At 47.1% G+C, this 15701-nt stretch overlaps 1 long non-coding RNA gene across 1 annotated transcript in view; it reads left to right on the top strand.

The window, feature by feature from the left end:
- The window catches only part of LOC149432864 (uncharacterized), a 9931-nt gene extending 2136 nt beyond the window's left edge, over positions 1-7795 (top strand). The window contains exons 1-2 of the long non-coding RNA XR_016308961.1: positions 1-3161; positions 3582-7795. The exon at positions 1-3161 is cut by the window's left edge and continues 2136 nt beyond it. This is a non-coding gene — a long non-coding RNA (uncharacterized LOC149432864). The remainder of the gene's footprint in view (positions 3162-3581) is intronic.
- Positions 7796-15701: the final 7906 nt, after the last annotated feature.

The raw sequence follows: 15701 nt of genomic DNA, 5'->3' as shown, positions 1-15701 counted from the left end.
GTATCACGCCTATTGTGATAATTGCCGCATAACCTTGAAAATTAGCTGCTTTCCATGCACCGCCAATGCTGTTTTTTTTTTTTATTTCCTGCATTCTTTTATGCGTTTAATGTTTTTTTCCTTTTTTAATTTTTGACACTTAAGGCTGAAAATATTTTTATACGCTTTTATTAACCGCATGTGTTTATTTATTTTTATAATCGTCTTAATAGCGTGTAAAGAACCACAATTAAGAAGACGTTTCAACAAAATGATTTTTTCCCCCCGCATCTCGTATATATATATGTCGCTGTGACAGAAGTATTCGCTTAATTGGTAGTTTTATATCACTTGCAGCCTGCTTTAAAGCTTTTAAATCACTTTTTTTTTTTTTTCCGTTTTTACAAAGCTAACTTGTATTTTATGAGCTAAAGATGTATTAATAACAGGTTTAAAGGGAGACACAACTGTAAAGAAAACTATATTTAATTTTTTTTTTTTATCTTGGTCATACGCAAGCTGATGTTTTGGAAGCAATGCCACACGCTCATGCATCAAACAAGTTGTAGCTTGCAATGGCAGTTAGGTGACATGCCCATGATCTTCCAACCCAGTCTTTCTCAACCCTTTAAACATGGAGGAACCCTTCAAATAACTTACAGGTCTTAGGGAACCAGGGGCGGACTGACCATTCGGGCACTCGGGCACTGCCCGAGGGCCCGGGATCAGTAGGGGGCCCCATGAGATGCCTCTGATACCTTTCAAAGGGTTTTTTGGGTGTGGTTTGAGTGTGGGTGAGGGCACAGGGGCCCCATGATCCCCTATTGCTCGGGGGCCCCATGAGTTGTCAGTCTGCCCCTGTAGGAAACCCCTTCTAAAACGTACTATACAGTATCTACAACTCATGATACATTTGGGTGATGGTCAATGGAAATGTCCCTCACACTTGTCATTGGGAAGAATCACCCTCTTACAAATAGATAAAAAATATCAATGGTGTCAGTGGAAATTAATCTTGAGAGTCAGAAATTGCTCACTGCTCAAGGGACCCCTAAGAACCTCTGGAGGAACCCTAATTTAGAGACCCTGTTCCAACCTGTTGGAAATTGTCTGTTTTTCATCAGCTGTGCATAAAAAGAATGGTGTCCTCACATGGTAAGGAAGATATTGCTGTTTTGTTGGACATCTGTGAAGGATCTCATCTTTGCAGGTCTTAGGGAACCCCGGCTAAAACGTACTATACAGTATCTACAACTCATGATACATTTGGGTGATGGTCGAAGGAAATGTCCCTCACACTTGTCATTGGGAAGAATCACCCTTTTACAAATAGATAAAAAATATCAATGGTGTCAGTGGAAATTAATCTTGAGAGTCAGAAATTGCTCATTGCTCAAGGGACCCCTGAGAACCTCTAGAGGAACCCTAATTGAAAGACCCTGTTCCAACCTGTTAGAAATTGTCTGTTTTTCATCAGCTGTGCATAAAAATAATGGTGTTCTCACATGGTAAGGAAGATATTGCTGTTTTGTTGGACATCTGTGAAGGATCTCATGTTTGCAGGTCTTAGGGAACCCCGGCTAAAACTTACTATACAGTATCTACAACTCATGATACATTTGGGTGATGGTCAATGGAAATGTCCCTCACACTTGTCATTGGGAAGAATCACCCTCTTACAAATAGATAAAAAATATCAATGGTGTCAGTGGAAATTAATCTTGAGAGTCAGAAATTGCTCACTGCTCAAGGGACCCCTAAGAACCTCTGGAGGAACCCTAATTGAGAGACCCTGTTTCAACCTGTTGGAAATTGCTTTCTATCAGCTGTGCATAAAAAGAATGGTGTCCTCACATGGTAAGGAAGATATTGCTGTTTTGTTGGACATCTGTGAAGGATCTCATGTTTCCAGGTCATGGTTATCTAGTGGTAGTACTTAGTCCCAGTCAACTGGTGCTATAATGCTGAAGACTTTTATAGCTTCTCCAAGCCACTTTGGTTCTAATAAGATTCAGAAAGCTACTGCAGCCCTTATATCCACGCAGGTAACACTAAAACCTTAATCCGGGGTTTCTCAACTAGGGTTTCTCCCGAGGTTGCTAGTGGCTCTTTGAGCAATGAGCAATTTGGAAATCTGTGAAGGATCTCATGTTTCCAGGTCTTAGGGAACCCCGGCTAAAACTTACTATACAGTATCTACAACTCATGATACAGTTGTGTGGACATCAGTGGAAAGAATGTCCCTCAGACTTGTCATTGGGAAGAATCACCCTCTTACAAATAGATAAAAAATATCAATGGTGTCAGTGGAAATTAATCTTGAGAGTCAGAAATTGCTCATTGCTCAAGGGACCCCTAAGAACCTCTGGAGGAACCCTAATTGAGAGACCCTGTTCCAACCTGTTGGAAATTGTCTGTTTTCCATCAACTGTGCATAAAAATAATGGTGTCCTCACATAGTAAGGAAGATATTGCTGTTTTGTTGGACATCTGTGAAGGATCTCATGTTTCCAGGTCTTGGGGAACCCCGGCTAAAACCTACTATACAGTATCTACAACTCATGATACAGTTGTGTGGACATCAGTGGAAATAATGTCCCTCAGACTTGTCATTGGGAAGAATCACCCTCTTACAAATAGATAAAAAATATCAATGGTGTCAGTGGAAATTTATCTTGAGAGTCAGAAATTGCTCGTTGATCAAGGGACCCCTAGCAACCTCTGGAGAAACCCTAGTTGAGAGACCCTGTTCTATCCTGTTGAAAATTGTCTGTTTTTCATCAGCTGTGCATAAAAAGAATTGTGTCCTCACATGGTAAGGAAGATATTGCTGTTTTGTTGGACATCTGTGAAGGATCTTATGTTTCCAGGTCATGGCTATCTAGTGGTAGTACTTAGTCCCAGTCAACTGGTGCTATAATGTTGAAAACTTTTATAGCTTCTCCAAGCCACTTTGTCGGTTCTGATAAGATTCAGAAAGCTACTGCAGCCCTTATATCCACACAGGTGGCGCTAAAACCTTAATCCGGGGTTTCTCAATTAGGGTTCATTCCGAGGTTGCTAGTGGCTCTTTGAGCAGTGAGCAATTTCTGCCTTTCAGAACTAGGGTTCCAACCAAGGTTGCTAGGGGTTCTTTGAGCAATGAGCAATTTCTGCTTCTCAGAACTAGGGTTCCTCCCAAGGTTGCTAGGGGTTCTTTGATCATTGAGCAATTTCTGCTTCTCAGAACTTGGGTTCCTCTCGAGGTTGCTAGGGATTCTTTGAGCAATTTCTGCCTCTCAGAACTAGGGTTCGTTCCGAGGTTGCTAGGGGTTCTTTGAGCAATGAGCAATTTCTACCTCTCAGAAGCAGTGTTCCTCCCGAGGTTGCTAGGGGTTCTTTGAGCAATGAGCAATTTCTGCCTGTAAGAACCAGGGTTCCTCCCGAAGTTGATAGGGGTTCTTTGAGCAATGAGCAATTTCTGCCTCTCAGAACTAGGGTTCCTCTCGAGGTTGCTAGGGGTTCTTTGAGCAATTTCTGCCTCTCAGAACTAGGGTTCCTTCCGAAGGTGCTAGGGGTTCTTTGAGCAATTTCTGCTTCTCAGAACTAGGGTTCCTCTCAAGGTTGCTAGGGGCTCTTTGAGCAATTTCTACCTCTCAGAACTAGGGTTCCTTCTGAGGTTGCTAGGGGTTCTTTGAGCAATTTCTACCTCTCAGAAGCAAGGTTCCTCCCGAGGTTGCTAGAGGTTCTTTGAGCAATGAGCAATTTCTTCCTCTCAGAACCAGGGTTCCTCCCAAAGTTGATAGGGGTTCTTTGAGCAATGAACAATTTATGCCTCTCAGAACCAGGGTTCCTCCCGAGGTTGCTAGGGGTTCCTTGAGCAGTGAGCAATTTTCGCTACTAGCACCATTGATGTTTTTAGCTATCTGTAACAGGGTAATTATTCCCAATGACCACAAGTGTAAGGAGCATTCTCCCCACCGACCATCACTCTGTGCTGAGCTGAGCTGTAGCTATTGTAATTTTTAGGAGGGGTTCCATGAGACTGGAAAATTATTCCAAGGGTTCCTCTGTGTTGAAAAGGTTGAGAAAGGCTGCCTTGATCCAGTCATCATGGAACATATCAAGGTTGATGTTGATTGTCCAAGAACAGGATGGTGGTGGACCCACCCTGTTGTAGTTACATAACTCAAGCCTTAGTGGCAGGAAGTCTGTGTAGGTATTAATCATTAGAGTCACGTGGCTATGTAGATCTCCTGATACCAAGGTTGGGATTAATGAACTATATCCCAGCATTGGCTGTAAAGAGTAAAAAACAATCTAGTATCAGTGGAAGTGAGAAAAGGAATAATGCCCTCTTCTTGATGATAGTGGAACAAAAAAGTGCTTCATTGTTGGTGTCAGTGGGAGGAATAGATCAACTTTCATACACTTTCATATTTACCAACACACAGCAGATCATCAAAGTCATCCGAAATATTTTTTTTATTGAAGAATGATCATATCACAAAGAGAAAGGTGCAATGTTTCAGCTCTGAAACGTTGCACCTTTCTCTTTGTGATGTGATCATTCTTACAAAAAAAAAAAAAAAGGCTTTTCAGACAACTTTGATGATCCATGGTGTGCTGGCAAATATGAACGTTGACCTGTGATGGTTCCAGTTTCCTGCTGGATGTTGCTACAGCACCAACTACTCCTGAGCCTGATCCAGGAATGTATGCAATGGGAATATTAACATTATCTAATGGGGGGAATAAGACCCAATCAGTGGTATCAGTGGAAGAAATAGTGCCCATCAATTGTGTCAGTAGGAAGAAAAGTGCCCCATTGTTGGTGTTATTGGGAGGATTAGGTCCCCATCGCTGATGTCAAAGGGAGGAATAGTGCCCCGTCATTGCTATTATTGGAGGGAATAGTGCCCCATTATTGGTGTCAGTGGGAAGAATAGGGCCTAACGCTTGTGAGTTGATTTACTAAAACTGAAGAGTGAAAAACTTGGTGCAGCTCTGCATGGCGGCCAGTCGGCTCCTAACATCAGCTTGTTTAATTAAGCTTTGACTATAAAACCCGGAATCTGATTGGTTCTATGCAGAGCTGTACTAGATTTTGCCCTCTACAGTTTTAGTAAATCAACCTCTTGGTGTCAACTATGGTGGTTCCACAACTTTCACACCTCCCATCCTGCTCCTTGGCAATCAACATCTGCCTTGACACATTTCATGTTGATTGGATTAAGGTGTCTGTGCTATCTATGTGGATATAAATGTTGGGGTTTTCTCCGGATGCTCATTAGAACTGAAGATGTGGCTTGGTGAAGCCACGAAATGTCTTCAACATTACTGAACAATTGAATGTGACCAACTACTACTACATACATGTTGTTGGACATTTTTTTGTGCGGACATTTATCCTATTTGCCTGTGTGTGGCCTACATCAATCTGGGCATTGTGGAATTGCACAGCATCACAAAAGCTGGTTGGTTCAAGGCATGTATATTTACGTAACACTGCTTGTAATAGTAATATTAGATTGCTTGCGCACTTCTTGGCTTTACTGAATTGTGAAGGTACTGTCCTGGTAGCAGGCTGGTTGAGCAACATATTGTTTGTATAATTAATTCATGGGAGATTTTGGTTTGCAGCCCCGTCAACAGTTATTGCTGAAAGGAGCTACTTAGCTGACACATTATGTATTCTTCCCATTCAGAATAGTTCTGAAAGCCCATTCCCAACACCAAGGAAAACCAACCCATCTATGCTCCCTCACCACCTCTCCATTCCATGGTGTCACAGATTATCTAAGTGGAGGATGTGACCAACCCCCCCCCACCCAGTTCAGGTCTGACACATGCTCCCCCATACCCAGAATTCCCTCTCCATGGAGTAAGTAGACTGTGATGGGGAGCAGATGGGTGAGTTTATTTCGTGGAGGGGTGAGCTTTCAGTAAGCATTGTCACTTTACCCTGAATGGTAGAAATGATGGTGCCTCTTTAAAATGGAGATCTTCAAACTTTAAAAACAAAGGGTGTGTTCAATGTTTTTCAGATTTTAGGGGAGGGCCAGATGGGGTAGAAAATTCCCTGGCATCGGTGGTCAATAGGAGTAAACGATCTCCTGGCTCAGTGGTGCCCCAGGGTTGGTGGTCAGGAGTAGCAAAAACTAATCTAGTCAGTGAGAAGAGGATTATTGCCCCATCCTTGATGATAGTGGAACTGACAGTTCTCCATTGTTGGTGTCAGGGGGAGGAATAGTGCTCCATCATTGGTATCAATGGGAGGAAATATGCGCCTTCATTGGTGTCAATGGGAGGAATTGTGCCTCGTCTTTTGTGGCACTGGGAGAAATAGTGCACCATTGTTGGGGTCAGAAGAAATAGTACCCCTTTGTTGCTGTCAGTGGAAGGTGTCAATAGGAAGGATAGTGCCCCATTGTTGGTATCAGTGGGAGGAATAGTGTCTCATCATTGATGTCAATTGGAGGAATAATGCCCCATCATTGGTGTGTATAGGAGGAATTGTGCCCCATCATTGGTGTCACTGTGAGAAATAGCGCCCCTTTGTTGGTGTCAGGGAAAGGAATAGTGCTCTGTCGTTGGTGTCAGTGCAGGAGAATACTGCCCCATCGTTGGTGTTATTGGAAGGAATAGGTCCCCATCATTCATGTTAGAGAGAAGAATAGGCCATCATCGGTGGTGTCATTGGATGAAATAGTGCCCTGTTGTTGGCGTCAGTGGGAAGAATAGTGGCGCATTGTTTGTGTCATTGAAAGGAATAGTGCCCCATCGATGGTGTCATTGGAAGGAATAGTGCCCTATGAGTGGTGACAGTGGAACGAATAGTGCCCCATCGTTGGAGTCAGTGGGGGGAATTGTGCCCCATGGGCCGACTAAAAAAAAAACAAAGGGAAGCATCCGACCCACAAGCCACAGGTTAAGGAACTTTTAAACAAGCTTCCCTACTCTTTATCTCCTATGAAGGTTGTTTCTGTCTGGCATTAGTCACCCGACCATTGTCAAAGCAGATCACAATGTTTCGGAAATTAATCACATGGCTGACACCAGTGCACCAATTTTAGGGGTGGAATAGACAGCTTTTATGAGGTGTAATGGTTTCCATATGGGTCTGTAGAAGAGAGCAATTCATCAGCAAAGGGCAAAGGATGAAACTAAAAGGACAATCAAAAAGGTCCCTGAGCTGTGCATTCCAACGGGCCATTCCATTCAGGACAACTGAAAAAAAAAAGAGGGTAGTAAGTGGCCATGGTGGCCAGTGAGAAATGAATTAATCTGACCACTCCAGTCTACATCCTGATTGGTTGATATGGACTACATATTAATGAAAGAAGAAGCCTGTAAGGAAGTTGGCATTGCTGACCCCTCTTTCTGAAAATACCAATTCCCTGGCTGTCATGCTGATACAATGGCTTCAGTACTTCCTCTGACCTGGAACGAGTAAGCAGTTTATGTCTTGATCCTCATTCTTGTTCCAGGTCAAGCCAGAGACAGCCAGGCAACTATCATTTTCAGACAAAGATCTCTTGGGTTTTAATAAGCCAAGATGACTTAATTCAGGGGCATTGGTGACATGGAATCTCGCCCGGCCATCTCCATTAGGGGCCATATTGGAAGTTTATCCTGCCACTTGGGCTCTGTATGTTCATATATTGTCGGTTATACCTTGTGTCACAGCCGGGATCATTTTGTAGCATACTTCCATCCTTTCCGCTTCCATCTGCACACTGTATGTTGCTGCCTCTAGAATGGAGAAAATTATATTTCTACTTTGTATCACAGAATGTGCTTTTTTTCACTCAGAATAAAGAAACCTATTCATTTATGACTGTGTGCGCTTTTATTTTTTTCATCGCTCTTCAACATTACACGACTAATTCTAGGCTCTTGCGGTCGGGAATGTTACATTAGAGCTATCATTAGATATATTTTTCATTTTAAGTTAATACAAGTAATGTGTCAGTGTAACACTTCCAGGCATTTACCTCTCATGCAGATCACAGTACTCCCCCCGACAATGCCTTTCTCTAGTTATTTTAATGTTTTTATTTCATGTTTTTTTTTTATTTTTATTACACTTTTTCATTTTTTTTTTCATTTAACTTTATTGCTATCACTAGGGGGCTAATAAGCCCCCTAGTGATAGTTTTGGGCAGTGGGAACAGGGCCAGATTAACATAGGGGCTACTAGAGCTGCAGCTCCAGATCCCTACCTTAAAGCAAAGTTCCCCCCCACCACCACCACCTAGACCCCTTCCTTAAAGCAAAGCCCCCCCCCCCCCCACCACCACCACCTAGACCCCTTCCTTAAAGCAAAGCCCCCCCCCCCCACCACCACCACCTAGACCCCTTCCTTAAAGCAAAGTCCCCCCCATCACCACCACCACCTAGGCCCCTGCCTTAAAGCAAAGTCGTCCCCCCTCCACCACCACCACCTAGACCCCTTCCTTAAAGCAAAGCCCCCCCCATCACCACCACCACCTAGGCCCCTGCCTTAAAGCAAAGTCGTCGTCCCCCCACCACCCCCACCTAGACACCTGCCTTAAAGCAAAGCCCCGCCATCACCACCACCACCTAGGCCCCTGCCTTAAAGCAAAGTCGTCGTCCCCCCACCACCACCACTTAAACCCCTTCCTTAAAGCAAAGCCCCACCCATCACCACTACCACCTAGGCCCCTGCCTTAAAGCAAAGTCCCCCCACCATCACCACCTAGGCCCCTGCCTTAAAGCAAAGTCCCCCCACCATCACCACCTAGGCCCTTGCCTTAAAGCAAAGTCCCCCCACCATCACCACCTACACCCCTTCCTTAAAGCAAAGCCCCACCCATCACCACTACCACCTAGGCCCCTGCCTTAAAGCAAAGTCCCCCCACCATCACCACCTAGGCCCCTGCCTTAAAGCAAAGTCCCCCCACCATCACCACCTAGGCCCCTGCCTTAAAGCAAAGTCCCCCCACCATCACCACCTAGGCCCCTGCCTTAAAGCAAAGTCCCCCCACCATCACCACCTAGGCCCCTGCCTTAATTTAAAAAAAAATGAAACGAATACTGTAGCTGCTGACTTTTAATATTAGGACACTAACCTGTCCAGGGGTCCACCGTTGTCCTCACTCCGAGCCGACTTTCCAGTTGGCCGCCATCTTGACTAAGGGAACCCGGCAGTGAAGCCTTGTGGCTCCACAGCAGGTTTGCCACTTTGCATGTGTGAAGCGCTCTGAGCTTTGTGAATGGGCCACAGCCCTCTGGGACCTGAGAAATGTCTGCAGGTGAGCCTGAACTTCCAGCTCAGTTTGCCACGGCGAACTGAGCCAGACGTAGGAGCGGATTCCTGTCAAAACCAGGTACCTGCACCCCCTCCCCCCCAAAAGGTGCCAAATGTGGCAGTGGAGGGGGGGAGAAGGCAGTTTAAGTGGAGCTTCCACTTTTGGGTGGAACTCCTCTTAATGTCTGTGCAGCAGGGCTGGACTGACCATTTGGAAACTCAAGCACTGTTCGAGTGCCCGGGGCCAGTAGGGGGCCCTACCTGAGGCACCTGGTGCCCCTTGCTGCAGGGGAAATCTGACAGCACCGATCTCCCTCTGAGGCTCTCCACAAGGCAGCTGAAAGCCCTTTCTTCTCTCCCACAGGTTTCAGCTGCCTCATGGAGAGTCACAGAGAGATAGCAGTGCATGTAACCGATCCCCGCCACACAGATCACCCTGACTGCCCATCAGATTCCTACTGCTCTCTGTGCCCCCCTGTGTGGTCCCCCGGCCCCCCTCAGCCCATGTAGCACTGCCGGCTTCCCTCCTACCCTCTAGCATCAGCTGTTGATGCGTCAGGATGGAGAGCAGGGAAGTGGCCTGTAAATATGTAATTTCCTTGTCTGAATGAACAGAATCCATGATCTGTAGCAATCACTGATGCTGTCCATTCATAACTGAAGCATAGTAAACTGTGTTTACTATGCTTCAGTTTATGAATGGACAGGAGCCTCTGTCTACTGTTAAAGTGATAATAAAGGCTTTTTTAAAAAAATAACAAACACATACTTACCTGCTGCGTGCAGTGCGTTAGCACAGAGCAGCCTGGATCCTCTTCTTTTCTGGTCCCCCGCAGGTGCTCCTGGCCCTTCCCTCCTGCTGGGTGCCCCCACAGCAAGCAGTTTGCTATGGGGGCACCCGCTGCTTCGTGTGTCCATTTACACACATGCAGCCATGACTTGACCCCGCCCCCTCTCTCTTCTCAATGTAATTGACAACAGCAGGTGCCAATGGCTCCCGCTGCTGTCTCAGCCAATGAGGTGAGGGAGCCCCTGGATAGTCGAGACTCCAGTGCACATCTCTGGATTGAGAGGGGGCTTACGTGAGTATTTGGGGGACTGGAGAAGTTGCTGCACAGAGAAGGTTTTTTTACCTTCATAGATATAATGTATGAAGGTAAAAAAAACCTTCAGCCTTTACAACCACTTTAATTCATCTGCAGTTGAGGCTACAGAGAAAGAGACTGGGGAGTATGTCCTTGGTACAAACATGACCATGACTTGACCCCGCCCCCTCTCTCTTCTCATTGCCTCACTGGCTGTAATCGACAACAGCGGGAGCCATGACTTGACCCCGCCCCCTCTCTCTTCTCATTGGCTCACCGGCTGTAATTGACAGCAGCGGGATCCATGACTTGACCCCGCCCCCTCTCCTCATTGACTCACCGGCTGTAATTGACAGCAGCGGGAGCCATGACTTGACCCCGCCCCCTCTCCTCATTGGCTCACCGGCTGTAATTGACAGCAGCGGGAGCCATGACTTGACCCCGCCCCCTCTCTCTTCTCATTGGCTCACCGGCTGTAATTGACAGCAGCGGGAGCCATGACTTGACCCCGCCCCCTCTCCTCATTGGCTCACTGGCTGTAATTGACAGCAGCGGGGGCCAGTGGCTCCCGCTACTGTCTCAGCCAATGACGTGAGGGAGCCCCGGGATAGCCGAGACTCCAGTGGACATCTCTGGATCAAGAGGGGGTTTAGGTGAGTATTGGAGGGGGCAGGCGAAGTTGCTTCATAGAGAAGGTTTTTTACCTTTATAGATATAATGCATGAAGGTAAAAAACCTTCAGTCTTTATAACCACTTGAGGCTACAGAGAAAGGGACTGGGAAGTATGTCCTCGGCACAAACACAGTCGCAGGTCCGAATCTGACAGGTGTGCAAGTGTGGGTGAGTGGCCTCGAATACACACTGTGTGTGTATGGGGCTGTAAACGTGCATCCACGCGTCTGTCAAATTAGGACTTGCAGCTGTGTTCATGCAGTTGCTGCATCCCCATAGCATAACATAGGCCGCCTATGCGTTTTCATTTTATTTATTTCCGTAAACTGGCCTACCAAAATCCTCAGCACCAGGCCCATGATGCTTTTAATGCAGCCGTGAGTGAACGGTACTCTTTGTGGAGATATCAGGGGTCTATTAGGCCCCTGATCAGGGGTGGACTGACCATTTGGAAACTGCCCGAGGTCAGTAGGGGGCCCCATGAGATGCCCCTGGTACCTTTTTCATAGGCTTTTTTGAGTTTGGGCAAGAACACAGGGGCCCCAGGATCCCCTATTGCCCGGGGGCCCCATGAGTTGTCAGTCCGCCCCTGCTCCTGATGCCTCCCCTGCCCTCCCAAATCAGCTAAGCAAGCATAGATTGTGTTTGATTTGCTCCTTCCCTAGAAGTAACAGCCATGGAATGACCACTCCGAAACCAGAAGGTGGCAAAATCATCATTCATTTCAGGTTCATTTGCCACAAAGGGCATCAGGAACCGATGTTCCTCCATCTCCTATGTGTGAAGCCATCCTGGCCGTTTAAGGGGGGGCGCTTTGATTTTATATTGATCATTTACTGACCCGACGTTTATATACGTACATCGGTCAGCACGTGGTTAAAACATTTCAACACTTTATTATATCCAGCTCAGTTTATAGGTCCGAAATCCAATGGATCCACTTTACATTCAAGGACAAAATAACGCATTGATGTTCTCCAGGCGCAGACGACGCACTCAGCTGCCATCTTAGCTGCCAGAGAGAAGAATGCACACAAATCCCGGTGCTCCATGTCAAGTTTGTGAATGCTGACACAAAGCCAGCTCTAAGGAAATGATCCTGAACCCGGGCCAAGATCCACAGACTTCATTCCATACTTGGTGGCAGGAGGCTGCTGGAAGAAGACATATTACGGCACCATTAATCACGACTTTGTCTGGCTTGGTTATAAACGCACGGTCATGATAGGACGGTGTGGGAGACATTGCTGTGACATGGCATTGACCTTAGGTTCACATCTGTGCGGGTGGTGCCGCTGCGGATCCGCACGAAAATCCGTGCAGCCGCACCACCCGCACAGAGAATTGTGGACCCACAGGCGGGTGCCATTCATTCTACTCACTGGAAAACGCAACTGTACTGGGAACCTCGGCTGCGTTTTCCAAAGAAGTGCAGGGACTTCTTCCCTGCATGTCACGGGCACGGGAGTCCATTCAAATGAATGGGCTCTCGCGCCCGTGCAAAACGCGGCCCGCACGACCGCATAGATGTGAACCGGGGGTCAACGTCTTAAGCTTCTTCCCTCTTCAAAGTGACGCAGGAGGTGGCTACTGATGAGGGAGATGGCCTTGGTGGGATGGACCTCAAGGCTTGGTTCACACTGCATGCGATTTAAAATCGCGCGTTTTGTTTGCGATTTCACCGCATTTTCTGAAGATTTGCTTGCACCTTGTAAAGATTTCCCAACGACTTCTTGCAATGGTAATAATTACAAAATTGAAGGACATGGGAAATAAAGAGTTACACTAACCATGTTCCTAAACCATGTCTTGCTCATGTCATCTCCTCTGTTATAGCCAGAGAATAGGTGCAGGAACTCCCCCCTTGCGAGTCACCCTGCCATGTCTCCTCCCCCTACCCACCTCCATGCTCCAATCCTTGGTCCCGCCCCCTAACCACCTCCCAGTACCTCTTCTTTTAGTGAATACAGAACCAAGTATCATTTTGTGGTGCTAAGAAATTTGTATGGATTTTGGTAATGAGAACAAGAAAAGCTGTAAAATAGATCCCCTGCAGCCAGCAACAATAGATCCTCCCACTAACAGTAGACCCTCCCAGCAACAATGGACTCCCCACAAAATAACACCTTCCAGGGGGATCTACCCCACCTACAAAAGACCTCCAGGAGCATCAACAGACCCTCCATCAGCCAGCAACGATAGACCCCTCCCTCAACAGACGATCCCTCAGCAACAATTGACTCCTTAGCAACATAAGACCCATCCCCAGCAAAAATAGATCCTCCACCAGCAACAACAGACCCCCCTCCCAAAAATAAATCTCCAGCGATAATAGACCCCTGCAGCTAGTATCAGTAGACCATCCAGCACACCCAGCACCCCTTGACATTACATACATTAAGGGCTGGAGGTGCCGAAACTGCGTTGCCCCAAGAGAGTGACTGTGTGCCTGCCTGAAGGTGCAACTACTGGGAAAGAGCCTACGAACCTAAACAGTGGGCTCCAAAGGGGGTGAGCACTACACTTCTGGTGGAAGTGTTCTAGAAGATGGAGGGTGGGCAGGGTCAAATCAGTAGCTGAATATTAATGCAGTCCCAGCCAATCCCTGGGGAGATGCCCAGATTCTGGCTGGGAGGGAGCATAAATAGCCTTAGGCTTGGAACAGAAGGGTCTTGTCCTAGACCTAGAGGATGAGATCAGCCTAAGGGGCTGCTGCCCTTCTGAACAGGCCTGTCATGTGTCTGCTGCTCACCGAGATCCCAGCTAGGCTAACCAGGGGGGGCCTATTCTGCTGAGATTTGCTGCAGCTGACTGATGGACTTTCTTTTTGGGGATCTGGTCTGGGATCACAGGAGAGGTGTCTGGAAGGAGGCATCCATTGAACCAAGGACATCAATGAATACAAACCAGTGTGAGACATCCCTGAGACTGTGTGCTGCTACTACTCCTCTTGTGTTTGAGTCAGCGTTGCTCAAAGGGGACATTGTTCATGGTGTCCTGGTAAAGCTCAGCTCTAGACCCCTGATTACTGAGCCAAAAGAGTGACTATGTGCCTGGCTGAAGGTGCAACTACTGGGAAAGAGCCTACAGACCTAAACAAGTGTTCTAGAAGATGGAGGGCAGGCAGAGTCAAATCAGTAGCTGAATATTATGCAGTCCCAGCCAATCCCTGGGGAGAGATGCCCAGATGCTGGCTGAGAGGGAGCATAAACAGGGCTGTCATGTGTCTGCTGCTCACCAAGGTCCCAGCTAGGCTAACCGGGGGGGGGGGGGCCTGTTGTCTTTCTTTTTGGGAATCTGGTCTGGGATCACAGGAGAGGTGTCTGGAAGATATTGGAGGGAGGCATCCATTGAACCAAGGACATCAATGAGTACAGACCAATGTGAGACATCCCTGAGATTGTGTGTTGGTACTACCCCTCTTGTGTTTGAGTCAGCATTGCTCAAAGGGGACATTGTTCATGGTGTCCTGGTAAAGCTCAGCTCAATGTTTGCTGCTGCAAGGACTGTGCTCAGATTCTAAGGAGGAACATTAGTGTCCTCAAGTTCCTGCTTAAGGTTAATGGGGTATCTCACAGTTACCCTGTACCCATCCAAGTTCACATTCTGCAATAAAGCATCAGAAAAGCCTACCCCTAGACCCCTGATTACTGAGCCAAGAGAGTGACTGTGTGCCTGGCTGAAGGTGCAACTACTGGGAAAGAGCCTATGGACCTAAACAGTGGGCTTCTAAGGGGGTGAGCACTACACTTCTGGTGGAAGTGTTCTAGAAGATGGAACGTGGGCAGAGTCAAATCAGTAGCTGGATATTATGCAGTCCCAGCCAATCCCTGGGGAGAGATGCCCAGATTCTGGCTGGGAGGGAGTATAAATAGCCTTGGGCTTGGAACAGAAGGGTCTTGTCCTAGAGGATGAGATCAGCCTAAGGGGCTGCTGCCCTTCTGAACAGGCCTTTCATGTGTCTGCTGCTCACCAAGGTCCCAGTTAGGCTAACCAGGGGGTGCCTATTCTGCTGAGATTTGCTGCAGCTGACTGATGGACTTTCTTTTTGGGGATCTGGTCTGGGATCACAGGAGAGGTGTCTGGAAGATATTGGAGGGAGGCATCCATTAAACCAAGGACATCAATGAGTACAGACCAATATGAGACATCCCTGAGACTGTGTTGCTACTACTCCTCTTGTGTTTGAGTCAGCATTGCTCAAAGGGGACATTGTTCATGGTGTCCTGGTAAAGCTCAGCTCAATGATTGCTGCTGTAAGGACTGTGCTCAGATTCTTAGGAGGAACATTAGTGTCCTCAAGTTGCTGCTTAAGGTTAATGGGGTATCCCACAGTTACCCTGTACCCATCCAAGTTCCCGTTCTGCAATAAAGCATCAGAAAAGCCTACCCCTAGACCCCTGATTACTCAGCCAAGAGCGTGACTGTGTGCCTGGCTGAAGGTGCAATTACTGGGATAGAGCCTACAGACCTAAACAGTGGGCTCCTAAGGGGGTGAGCACTACACTTCTGCTGGGAGTATTCTAGAAGATGAAGGGTGGGCAGAGTAAATGCAGGAGCTGAATATTTATGCAGTCCCAGCCAATCCCTGGGGAGAGATGCCCAGATTCTGGCTGGTAGGGAGTATAAATAGCCTTGGGCTTGGAATAGAAGGGTCTTGTCCCAGAGGATGAGATCAGCCTCAGGGGCTGCTGCCCTTCTGGACAGGCCT

The sequence above is a fragment of the Staurois parvus genome, unplaced genomic scaffold (assembly GCF_062004578.1).
Source record: "Staurois parvus isolate SC_StPar_1 unplaced genomic scaffold, SC_StPar_1.0 ptg002073l, whole genome shotgun sequence".
Taxonomy (NCBI): domain Eukaryota; kingdom Metazoa; phylum Chordata; class Amphibia; order Anura; family Ranidae; genus Staurois; species Staurois parvus.
The sequence above is the reverse complement of the archived record's forward strand: the minus strand, read 5'-3'. Positions and strand labels throughout refer to the sequence as shown.